At 33.6% G+C, this 10988-nt stretch overlaps 1 non-coding gene across 1 annotated transcript; it reads left to right on the top strand.

The window, feature by feature from the left end:
• The first annotated feature begins 1812 nt into the window (after positions 1–1812).
• LOC140859580 (small nucleolar RNA R71) lies at positions 1813–1918 on the top strand. The gene has a single exon (XR_012143115.1). It is a non-coding gene; the product is annotated as a small nucleolar RNA R71 (small nucleolar RNA).
• Positions 1919–10988: the final 9070 nt, after the last annotated feature.

Below are 10988 nucleotides of genomic sequence, written 5' to 3' on the forward strand. Positions count from 1 at the left end.
CCAGAGGATGGAGGGTGATATGGGCTATCACACATATCTTAATCCCATGCCAGAAGGACTCTTCCTTCTGCTCACACCAACACTCACACGCAAACAATTTTTTACGCCAAGAATCCTTCACAACTTGAACTCTTCATAATTGGCATTAACATGGGATGTGCACCCTAATTTGGGCTACTTCTGGGTGGTACGACTTGACCCAAATATCCACCAAATTAGGATAGCTAATTAGCAAGCGATGAGACCAAATTAATCTCCAAAAGAGCAAGGGTTTCCACACGTGCTAACATGCTTATCAAAATCCTGATTGAATTCAAAATTTCAATCAACCTTTTTCAAAAGGATCCTGATCAATTTTTATATATGTGTGACCATTAGATTCTACATCTAGCTAGTAGTAGGTCTATATACAAGTTGATCTAATTTAATTAGATTTCAATCTAATCGATTAAGGTCCAATTGAGCTAACACGAGCTCAACAATTAGAATCCTTTCTAATTGACGATCGAATTAAATTCTTTAATTCGATCAAAAATTTATAAGTCATATTAATATCTAGCAATATATCATGACTATTCAAAAAATATAAAATTTAATAGAAATATCATATATACCCTTCAGTGGCAAGTTATCGTGTAATTTAATCCTTCTATTATCCCTACTCCCTAATATGTTCATAAGTATGGAATTATATCAAACTTAAACATATATTCATATTGATTCTCAATTAATCAATAATAACTTCAATGAAAAGTATTAGAAACTTTTCTAATCTTCTTCCTATTTTTGGCCAAAAGATTTTTTTTGAATTATCTAGGATTAAGAATACACAGGATGTGATCTCCTCTTACTAGGAGCGATCGATTCCATGTTGACCTACTCACAACCTCCATACATACTTTACTATATCTAGAACACCTCGTACATATCTTAATACCATGTTTGAGTATGAACCAAAATATGGATTCATGTGCACAAGATTTCATGGTGGTCTCAGGTTAAGGATCACTTATATAACTCCCACTTAGAGAACCATCTTTGATATGCAAGTAAGACTTCCATAAGATGTTCTCTTTCATCGAGTCAATTCAATGACTCATTTCTCAAATGAGCATCCACATCCTTGTATTAGTATCCCATATACAAGTGGCTAGTGAGATCTGCCACCCTCTCCATCGAGCATACATAGGATGTGCTAGTCTATCTGGAACATTGATCTCTGACTCAATGCTCCTACGATCAGGAATGTTTAAGATTAGGATTTTAAGATTTTAGGTCTCATCAGCATAACCCATTTATGTCTTTTAAAATCATTACCCTAATCTTTGGAGTTCATCATAATTTTAGAATAAGATACAGCTAAAATGATGAATCAATACCTCAAATAATAAATATTATTACATGAGTTAGAAAATCACAAAGAAAAATCCTATCGCAATACACTTGCGATTGGCTTATAGGGCACTCTTCTTTCAACTCGAGCCTATGACATAAACATCTTGGGGAGGCAAGGGTGAGACAGGCGAGTGTCTGACATTCAATAGACAGTCAATTTTTTGAGGCAACTCATCTACCTTACTATGGATATCTATAGAGTTTTTAACTTGATAGATTCCACCTCTATTTGGTTCATTCATGGGTGTATCAAGATTAGACGTGTGGTACAAAAAATTTTCACTAAAGGTTTCAAACAACTGCCATGCCTCATTCTCATTTTGGAGCATGAATGTCCCACCACATGAGGCATTAACCATCCATCGGTGCTCCTCTGATAGGCCATCATAAAAGCATTAAACTAGTTGCCATTTAGGTACAGCATGATGTGGATATTTGTGGATGAGATCCTTAAATCTTTCTCATGTTTCATTAAACATCTCCCCATCCATTTGGGAAAAATTGGTGATGACTTTTCTAATTTGATAGGTTTTTCCAATCAAAAAGAATTTCTTAAGAAATTCACTTGGGAGTTGGTCTCAAGTTGAGATGGTTACCGATTCTAATATGTTTAACAAATATTTGACTTTGTCCTTAAGTAAGAATGAGAATAATTTCAACCTAAGAGTGTCATCAGAGAGATTGTAGATTCTAACAATGGAGCATATCTCAAAAAATTTATTTAGATGTTTGTAAGGATCTTCATGATTAAGTCCGTTGAAAGATGGTAACAACTGGATAATGTTAGACTTAATTTCATATTGATCAGCCTCCAGGTGTCCATAGAAGGCACCTGGATATAAGAGAGATGATTATAAGAATGCAGGATAAAATATTCCTCAATTGACGAGGATATTCAGTTTCACCAGGTGCAGCCATATTGCGGAATTAGGTTGCTCTTATTGATTTTTTTTTGGAAGAGGAAAAGAAGAAGAAGAAGAAGAGAAAAGGAAGAAAGAAAGAAGTTCTAAAGATGAGAACTCTAAGAGTCCTAAATCTAAAGAATAGATGTGAAGAGTTTTATTAGGTTTAATATAAGTTAGCAATTAAGTTAGACAATCAATCCTAGCTAAGGGTTACCATAAATCTAGATAGCTCCTAACTGTCAAGGTCACCTTCAAGCCCTCCAAGTCAGAAATTAACTAACTAACTAGTCAAATAAGTATAAGATTGGTGGAAGGCTTCTCGTATTTTTGCAACAAACCTAATTAAGTAACCACTTTTTTTCGAAACGTAATCTTTGAACCACTTTTCTTAGACACTAGTCAATTGACTAACTTTAACCCGATCCAACTCTTAGGGTTCTGTGTTTTAGTGAGCTCAAGTTCCTCGAGGGTCAATATCTAATTGATTTTAAATTAGAAGCTTGGATATGCAAGATGAAGGGTGGTGGTTTGTGGGTCAAAGAAGGATGATCAAATCTCCACCTTATATTGATTAATGAGTTATGTCCTTAAAATATATTATGAAGATGATATGCAACAAACCAAGATGTCCAAGCTTTGTGATTAGCATGCAATCACAATTAAATTAAATTGGTTTATTTTTTTAATTTTTTTTAAAAAAATAACTGTACCTAGAATCCCGATAATGACGTCAAAATTTGATGCGTAATCATTGATAGCATCAAAAATAACTCTACTCACTACGTAGATAGGGTGAGTTGAGATCATATCCTTAAAAATCTAAAGCTATGTTGTGATTGCGAAATAAAAGAGAGTATTTATTTTGACTTAGAAAATAAACTATCCTAAAATTGGAGTAATTAGAAAACAAAGATCTTGGAGGTTATGAATTAATTTTGTTAAAAACAGAGTTGTATCTCTTTTAAAATAATTACAATTAATTTTAGAAAAATACTTGTCTTTCCTCGGCATGTCCCGCATCTGTAGATCACGGTGCATCTCTTGAAAGCACTAGGTAAGCAACTCTTCTTTCCTCGGCATATCCCATACCCATAGATCACGATGTGTTTTCGGAAAGCAAGAGTTGTTTCTAATCTTAATCTAACAAGAAATTATATAAGAAAGCATATAAGAGAGCAAATAAAGAACTCATGACAATTCAATAACAAAAAGCATAATCTTTCTTGCATATATAAAAGAAATACAAGAAAGATTTAGAATAATAGAATCCATTTTGTGTCATTACAAAATTTTTTCTCCTCTCTTGAGACTGCTAGCCTAGCTACTCGTAGAGTAATCCCTTCCTCTCCCTCTATGCAGGGCTCTAGAAGTATTCCTTTGGATCTCCTATTTTTTGAATCTCTAGATTTTCAGATTTATTGGATGCCGCCTAAGGTAGAGCTAGAGGAGCTTTTTATAGGTGTTAGCAGGAAAGATATTTTTATAATTTTTAGATAAGTTTAAAGAAAAAAATAAAAATTAGAAGGTGGAGAGATGAAATTTGAGAAGCAAGAGAAGATAAGGCAAGCTGTTCAATTCTGATTCTTTTCCTTTAAAAAATTTTCAAATAAACATTTTTTTTTTCCTTTTAAATCCTGGCCGCGACGTCTCAGAATGTTTCCGCATCAAGCTCCTGCGCCTCATTAATCCTCGCACGTCCGCTCTCAAGCGCACGTCAGCGCCTCCTTTCTTTAACCACACCCTGTTAATTTTCCACGCAGTCCACCATGGACCACGTGGAGGTTCTTTTTGGGGTCCACCATGGACCACATTTGGAAGGCAGCAGCATTGCTTTTTGTGAGCCGCATCTCCTCCGTGTCTTTCTCCCGAGAAAATTATCCTCTTTTTACTTCTTGCCATATGTGTCCTCCTCTATTCTTGTCCAGCATTCTTTCCGTGTGAAGTTTGCACGGAGCATCTTTATAGCTCCCCAGAGCCCGGGCGTTCACATGCACAGTCCAATTATTCCAGCCCATTCAAATTAATTATGCCTAACCCGTCAATTATCTATAAAATAAATTAAAAAATATTAAATATCGATAAAATAATATCAATTATTATAATATTTAATACCTCTAGTGACTTAAGTGTTTATCAATGACTCAGTTTATCAGTGACTTGTAGTTTTATTTGCACAAGGACTCCTCCTCTGCACACAAAAACCAATGCACCATCAGATGATGCATCCCATGAGAAAAAGCATAGAATAAATGGGAGATAAGGAAGGAAGTTAAGAGTTGTCATAAAGAAGAACTCTTCCTTCTTTCATCACATAGAAATATGATGTCCTAATTAAATGGTGTGGGAGTTGCTTCACACAGAAGGACTCCTCTTTTGCATCCACGTAATCTCAAGAGCCATCGCATGTCCAATAAATGGTAGGAATTTTAAGAGGAGTGCTCCAGAAGGACTCCTCTTTCTGGATGCCAAAATAAATGGGGTGACTTTTATTTTTATGTGTAGTGGTGTGAGGTGGTGTGGAGGAATTTAAGATTAGCTGAAACACTTTCAAACTAATTAGATAAGCCATGTCATGACTTTAGGTTTGAACCTAATCCAATTAAGTTTATAACAACAGGATGAGGGTTAGCACAAACACCTGTGCACCAAATCCAATTAGAAACTTGGTTTATGTGTTAGCAATTTAATTAACTCATGAGATTTACAATAAATCCATTTAGATTAGATCAACATCAAATTCTTATTGTGTGTGATCCATTAGGTTCTATATCTAGCCAGTAATGAACTCAGACTCATGATCTAATTTGATTAGATCAACCCAAATACATCAATTTATTAGAACACCTTTTAATTAATTTTCGAATTAAACTCTTTTGATTTTTATAAGTCCATAAGTCAAGATTGACATCTAGTAACATGTCATGACTATCTTAAAGATATAAAATTTAGTAAAAATATCAAAATTATCCTTTCATGGTGAGTTACCATGCAGTTCAATCCTTCGATCACGTAACATCTCAGACAAGTCATGGATATAGAATCATGTCAAGCCCAAATACCTATCCTTATATATCTCGATCTGATGATGATGATGATGATTCGATTAATGAATCAGTAGAAATTCTTTCTACTATTCATCTCTACTCTGGTCAGAGATTCTTTGAGTCATCATCCTATGAGATCACATAAGATATTCTCTCTTCTTACAAGGAGTGATCGATTTCTTGTTGACAGCTCATAATCTCCATACATACTTCACCAAATTCAGAACATCCCACACATGTTTCAGAATGACATGCTAAGAAATAAACCAAAATAGGGATCCATATACACAGGGTACCATGATGAACTCAGATCGAAAGATTACTTGCACCACTTCTATTGGAGAACCATCTATTGATATACTAGTAAGGTTCCATCAGATGTTCTCTCTGTGGATTAGTTCAGTGAACTTATTCTCCTATGAGCACCTATATCCTTGTATTAGTGTTACCACACAAGTAATTGTGAGATCAATCATTCTCTCTATCAAGCATACATAGGATGGACTAGTCTTACCGGCATCATCGATCTCCGACTCGATGATCCAACATCTGAAAATATTTTAGACTAGAGCTATTAAGATTTTAGGTCTCACTGGCATGATCTCTTCATGGCCCTAAAATCATTGTCTTAACCTATGGAGTTCGTCATAATCATAAATAAAATATGATATAATAAATGATAAAACACAATGCCTTATAAATTTAAAATAATAAATATCATGTACATGAGTAGAAAGATAATACAGAATAGTCTCATCGCATCATCCATGCGATTGGCTTGTAGGATATTATTGAAGAAAAGCGTGATGGGTGATGTGCATATATTTTTAAAAATTTTTACAGCAAAATATATATAGATTAAATAATTTAATCTATAATACATACACAGATCAAATCTAAATCACCATACAGGATCTATGATATGAACTAATATGCATGTATGCACATCCGAAATCTAAAATTCAGCAAGTACATGACATATTTAATCTATATTTAGATCATATCTAAATATTAATTGAATACAAAACTTCATACTTGGGTGCGGGTAGCAGATCACCGCATCCAAAATCTATGATAGATGGTTCTTCTTGATGCTTGGCAGCCGCACATGCATCCAGCCTCTACGAGTATCCACATGAAGTCCTCATACTGATCGATCTCTTCGAGAGTGCTAGCTCACAAAGACACCATTCATTAGTTGAATTGAGAGAAACATAATGAAAATGAAGAATAAGAAGACCCTCTCCTTTTTTTCCTAGATCCATGCATCTGATCTCTGTAATAGAGATCAAGAGAAGAACCCTTTCTTCTCAATTTTTCATGCACAAGAGAGAACCTTTCTCTCTTCCTTTCACGCCCTTAAGAAGAATTTTTTTCTCTAATTTTTTAGGATGAAAATCAGATCTAATCTGATTTTTTATGCTGAAAATCATATAAAATCATAAGATCTAGAAAAATCCAAAAGAAGGATCCAAGAGAAGAACCGTTCTTTTCTCTTCTTCTCCATTTTCTTCTTGATCTAGAACTCTAGAGATCTCCAAATACCCAATCAATTTTTTTTGATATTTTTTTTCTAAATTTTTATATTAAAAATTAGATCTAATCTGACTTTTATCTTGAAAAAAAATAAAAAAAATTTGAAAGAAGAACTCCTCCTTCTTCAAGGCTGCGCACAAGAAAGAAGATCCATCTTCTTCCTTGATCTAAAACTTCAAGAAGCCCCAAATCCCAATCAGATTTTTTTTGATATTTCTCCTCTAAATCCACATATTAAAAATTAGATCTAATTTAATTTTTATCTTAAAAAAAATAAAGAAATCTAGAAGAAGAACTTCTTCTTCTTCAAGTCTATGCACAAGAAAGAAGACCCATTTTCTTCCTTGTCTTTCTCTCATTGGGAAAAACTTTTCTTCAATTTTTTGCTATATAACCAACAGAGAAGCCTCCTTTTGATACCCAAAAATTAGTAAGAAAGGATCTCAAAAATATACCAAGATGGGAAGGAGAGGAGGGGTTGGCGTGTGAATATTGGGGCATCCAACTCTTGGATGCCCCCTCTTTGTTTTGGTGACAAGAAAAGAAGTGGAGATGTCCTTCTTTCTCATGGAAGAAATAAGGAGGTGCACATCTCTTTTTGGGGCATGGGATCTCATGTTAAAAGGATTTGAGGTGTAGAGAATTAATAGCACATAGGTTGGTTCTAAGTTGGTTAAGTCCTATTCAAAATAGGATTCAAGATCTTGATCAAATTCTAACTAATTTTTGGACCCAATCCTAACTAACTTAGGAACCAACTAACTAATTAGATCCTAGTCCAATTATTAAGTTTCAATTGAATTTGAATTTAGATAGATTAAAACCCCATTGATCCAGGGATTGATTCTAAATGGAGATTAGGTGCTTCATTTGATATTAGGACCTGATCCAATCAAGCCTATTATTCCATAGGGATAGATCCAATCCAAGTCTATATAAAACTAATTAAATTATATTTAATTTAGAATAATTTCAAATTCATGCATCCTTGATATCAATTGGAATAAGCCCTGTTATTCAATAAGGTTGCATCTAATTAATCCAAATTCAATCTAATTGAATCCAATTCAATTAGATCTAATCCAATCTCCATTGCTCCATCAAATTAAATTAATTAATAATTATATTATTAATTAATTATATTTTTAATTTACTAACTATTAGTAAATATTTATTGCAATCTTTGCATAGGATTAATCATCAATCAAATTAATAATTAAACTCTTCAACGATTCATAATCATTGATTAGCCATTTGATCAAACAGGTACTTTTATGTGTGTGACCTTATAGATTCAAATCTAAGCCAGTAGTATAAAAATAATTTTTGTACTAATTGATTTAACCATCTAGTAATGGGATCCGACGTTCGGATAGACCGAATATATGCCTAGCAATACTCTAAAACCCATGTGGATATAGTTACTATATAATTCATCCCTTTGATACTTGATGCTCAAGGATGGCTTTGGGTTAAACTGTCAACCTAAGAAGAGTGGTTCACATTATGTCTCAACCTTAAAAATTATGTGACTTCTCACTAGGACTACTTTGGTCAAAGTTTTGCTGAATTGAAATATAATGATGCATCATCTCCAATTTTACTTGGAGCGATCAATCTCATCTTGACTTGCACTTAGACTTCACAAGTACTTGACTGTACCCAAAAATCTTTCGTCATCAAATTAAAAATTCGAATAGTCTGGCACTAAAGCACAGTGAGTTGCTTGTAAGTCACCGAGACAGCCTCAGATCCGAGGGACACATATATCCATATCCCATCAGAGCAACTCTTGACAGTAGAGTGCTTCAGAAGTGGTCATGCTCAGTGAAATGTACACCTACATATCACCTGTATGTCATATCCGTGTCACCATATATCTTGGTTAAGAGGACAACTAACTAATATGGTATACAATGACCTATACTCGATACAATTATCGTCCTTGTGATAATTGTATTATTTGGTCACGAGCAGGATTTATGAACCACATGATAAATCCTTCATTATCATTGTGGAAGTAGTTCTAATGACTTCACATAATATATGAGTTCTATTTTAGAAAATATATTTCTTATGATGAATCTGTCAGATAACATTTATCATTTTATAATTCGTATACTTGTATAGAACACAATCATCTACAATCTAGATGATTGACTTTAGGATATATTTTTCAACAACTTTCACTTAGACTAAAGTCAATCAGATCGGTATCAAATATCCATCTTCCATTTTAGATCATAGAACTCATTAGATCCGATTGCTGTAGTCAATGGGTCGGTCAAGTTCTCCTCTCAGTCGATCTTCCTGAGGTCGACTTTATTTCGATCTTATCGAACAAGGTGATTGCAATGCAGAAAGTGTTTGGTTCGCAGATAGAACATCAATTCTTCAGCTTGAGCTATGGCTCCAGTATTGCTGTCTATACAGTAAAATTAGACCATCAATGGATGGTGCCTCTCCAAGCTCGCTAATGAACTTTCATAACTAAACAACTTCTTTACCAACATCAAATGCTGTAAAAAACTCTATATCACAAATAAAATTTGCTACTAACTATTGCATGGAATCTTTCTAGCATGTCGCTCCCCTTTTAGGATAAAAACACAATTTGACACAACTTTATCATTTCGATCTGACTAAAAATTAGAATCAGTATTCCATAGATTTTAAGTCAAATTCTCCATAAATGAGCCATTGATCCTTAGTATTTTATAAATATTTAAGGATGATTCTCATAACTTTCCAAATCTTTATGGAGAACAAAGATGATAATGAAGCTTTTATTCTTTGTAATGTAGGGATGTCATTTCTGATTAAGAGAATTTCATCCAAATAATACAAAGAATGATTTTACAGAACTATTAGCCTATTTGTACATACAGGATTCTATTTTATTCTTAACGAAGCCATATATTCAAAATATATATTCTAACTCTGAGAAGCTAGATTCAATCTGAATGAACTTGAGGATTGCCACAAGAAAATCATCTCGTCATAGTCAACACTATAACTTTCATGAAATCTTTCGACAATCAGACAGAATTAATAAGTCTCCATCTTTTCATTTGTACCTCTTATCCATCTAAAATCCACTCACACCTTATGGGTCTTATCCCTTTAGGTGAACCAACAAATGTCCATACATCGTTGATTTTTATGGATTTCATTTTAGATTTAATGACTTCAAGCCACTTCTCAATGTTAGATTCCTGTATTGCATCCGTATGAGAGATCAAATCTCTATTTCGAATTTAGAAACTGAAGTATCTGTTCGACTGATACGGTACTCTACTATATCTATTCAAAGATGCCTTTACATTGGATTTCGGATTTGATCTAATCAATTCTGGTTCTATTGGTTTGTGTCAGAGTTGGTTCTTCTACTTATCAAGCTTTACCAAGCTTGCTCTTAACAGCATCAATTCTTTCACCAAGAAACTTTTTTTTCAAAAAAATACCTTAAGATTCATGAATATCTCATGTCCATCAGGAAGGTATAAGAAATATCGTTAAATAATATTTATCAGATCAAGATCCAAGCTAATCAATTTATAAATATTTCACACAAATTCGACATCCCAAATCCTAAGGTAAGAGAGTATCGAATTACCCAAGTCCATATCTCATATAGAGTTTTAGTGATCGATTTACTCTCAATATTTTCGAGCACATATCAAGTAGTCTCTAAAACATAACTTTAGGCAGACTAGCAAACCCCATAGTGAACCAAACCATGTCTAACAAGATTCAATTCTTCTTTTCAGATATTTTTTTAAATAATGATATCTTCGGAGAAGTCTATTAAGAGAGAATCTAATTTTCTTCAAGACATGTCAAAACTTACTATAAAGGTATTCACTTCATCAATCAAATCGATGAATTCTAATACTCTTTGCAGTTTGTTTTCCTACTTCATTACAGAATCATTTGAACATTTTAATTGATTTAGATTTATGCTTCATAAGCAAGACACACCTATACCAAGATAGGTCGTCAGAGATATAATGAAGTAGTAAAGCCCTCTTTCAGCACTAATATTCCTGAGTGTAAATACATCAATATGTACTAAACTCAGAATATCGCTGGCTCATTCATCCTTTCC

This window comes from Elaeis guineensis, chromosome 7 (genome assembly GCF_000442705.2).
Source record: "Elaeis guineensis isolate ETL-2024a chromosome 7, EG11, whole genome shotgun sequence".
NCBI lineage: Eukaryota > Viridiplantae > Streptophyta > Magnoliopsida > Arecales > Arecaceae > Elaeis > Elaeis guineensis.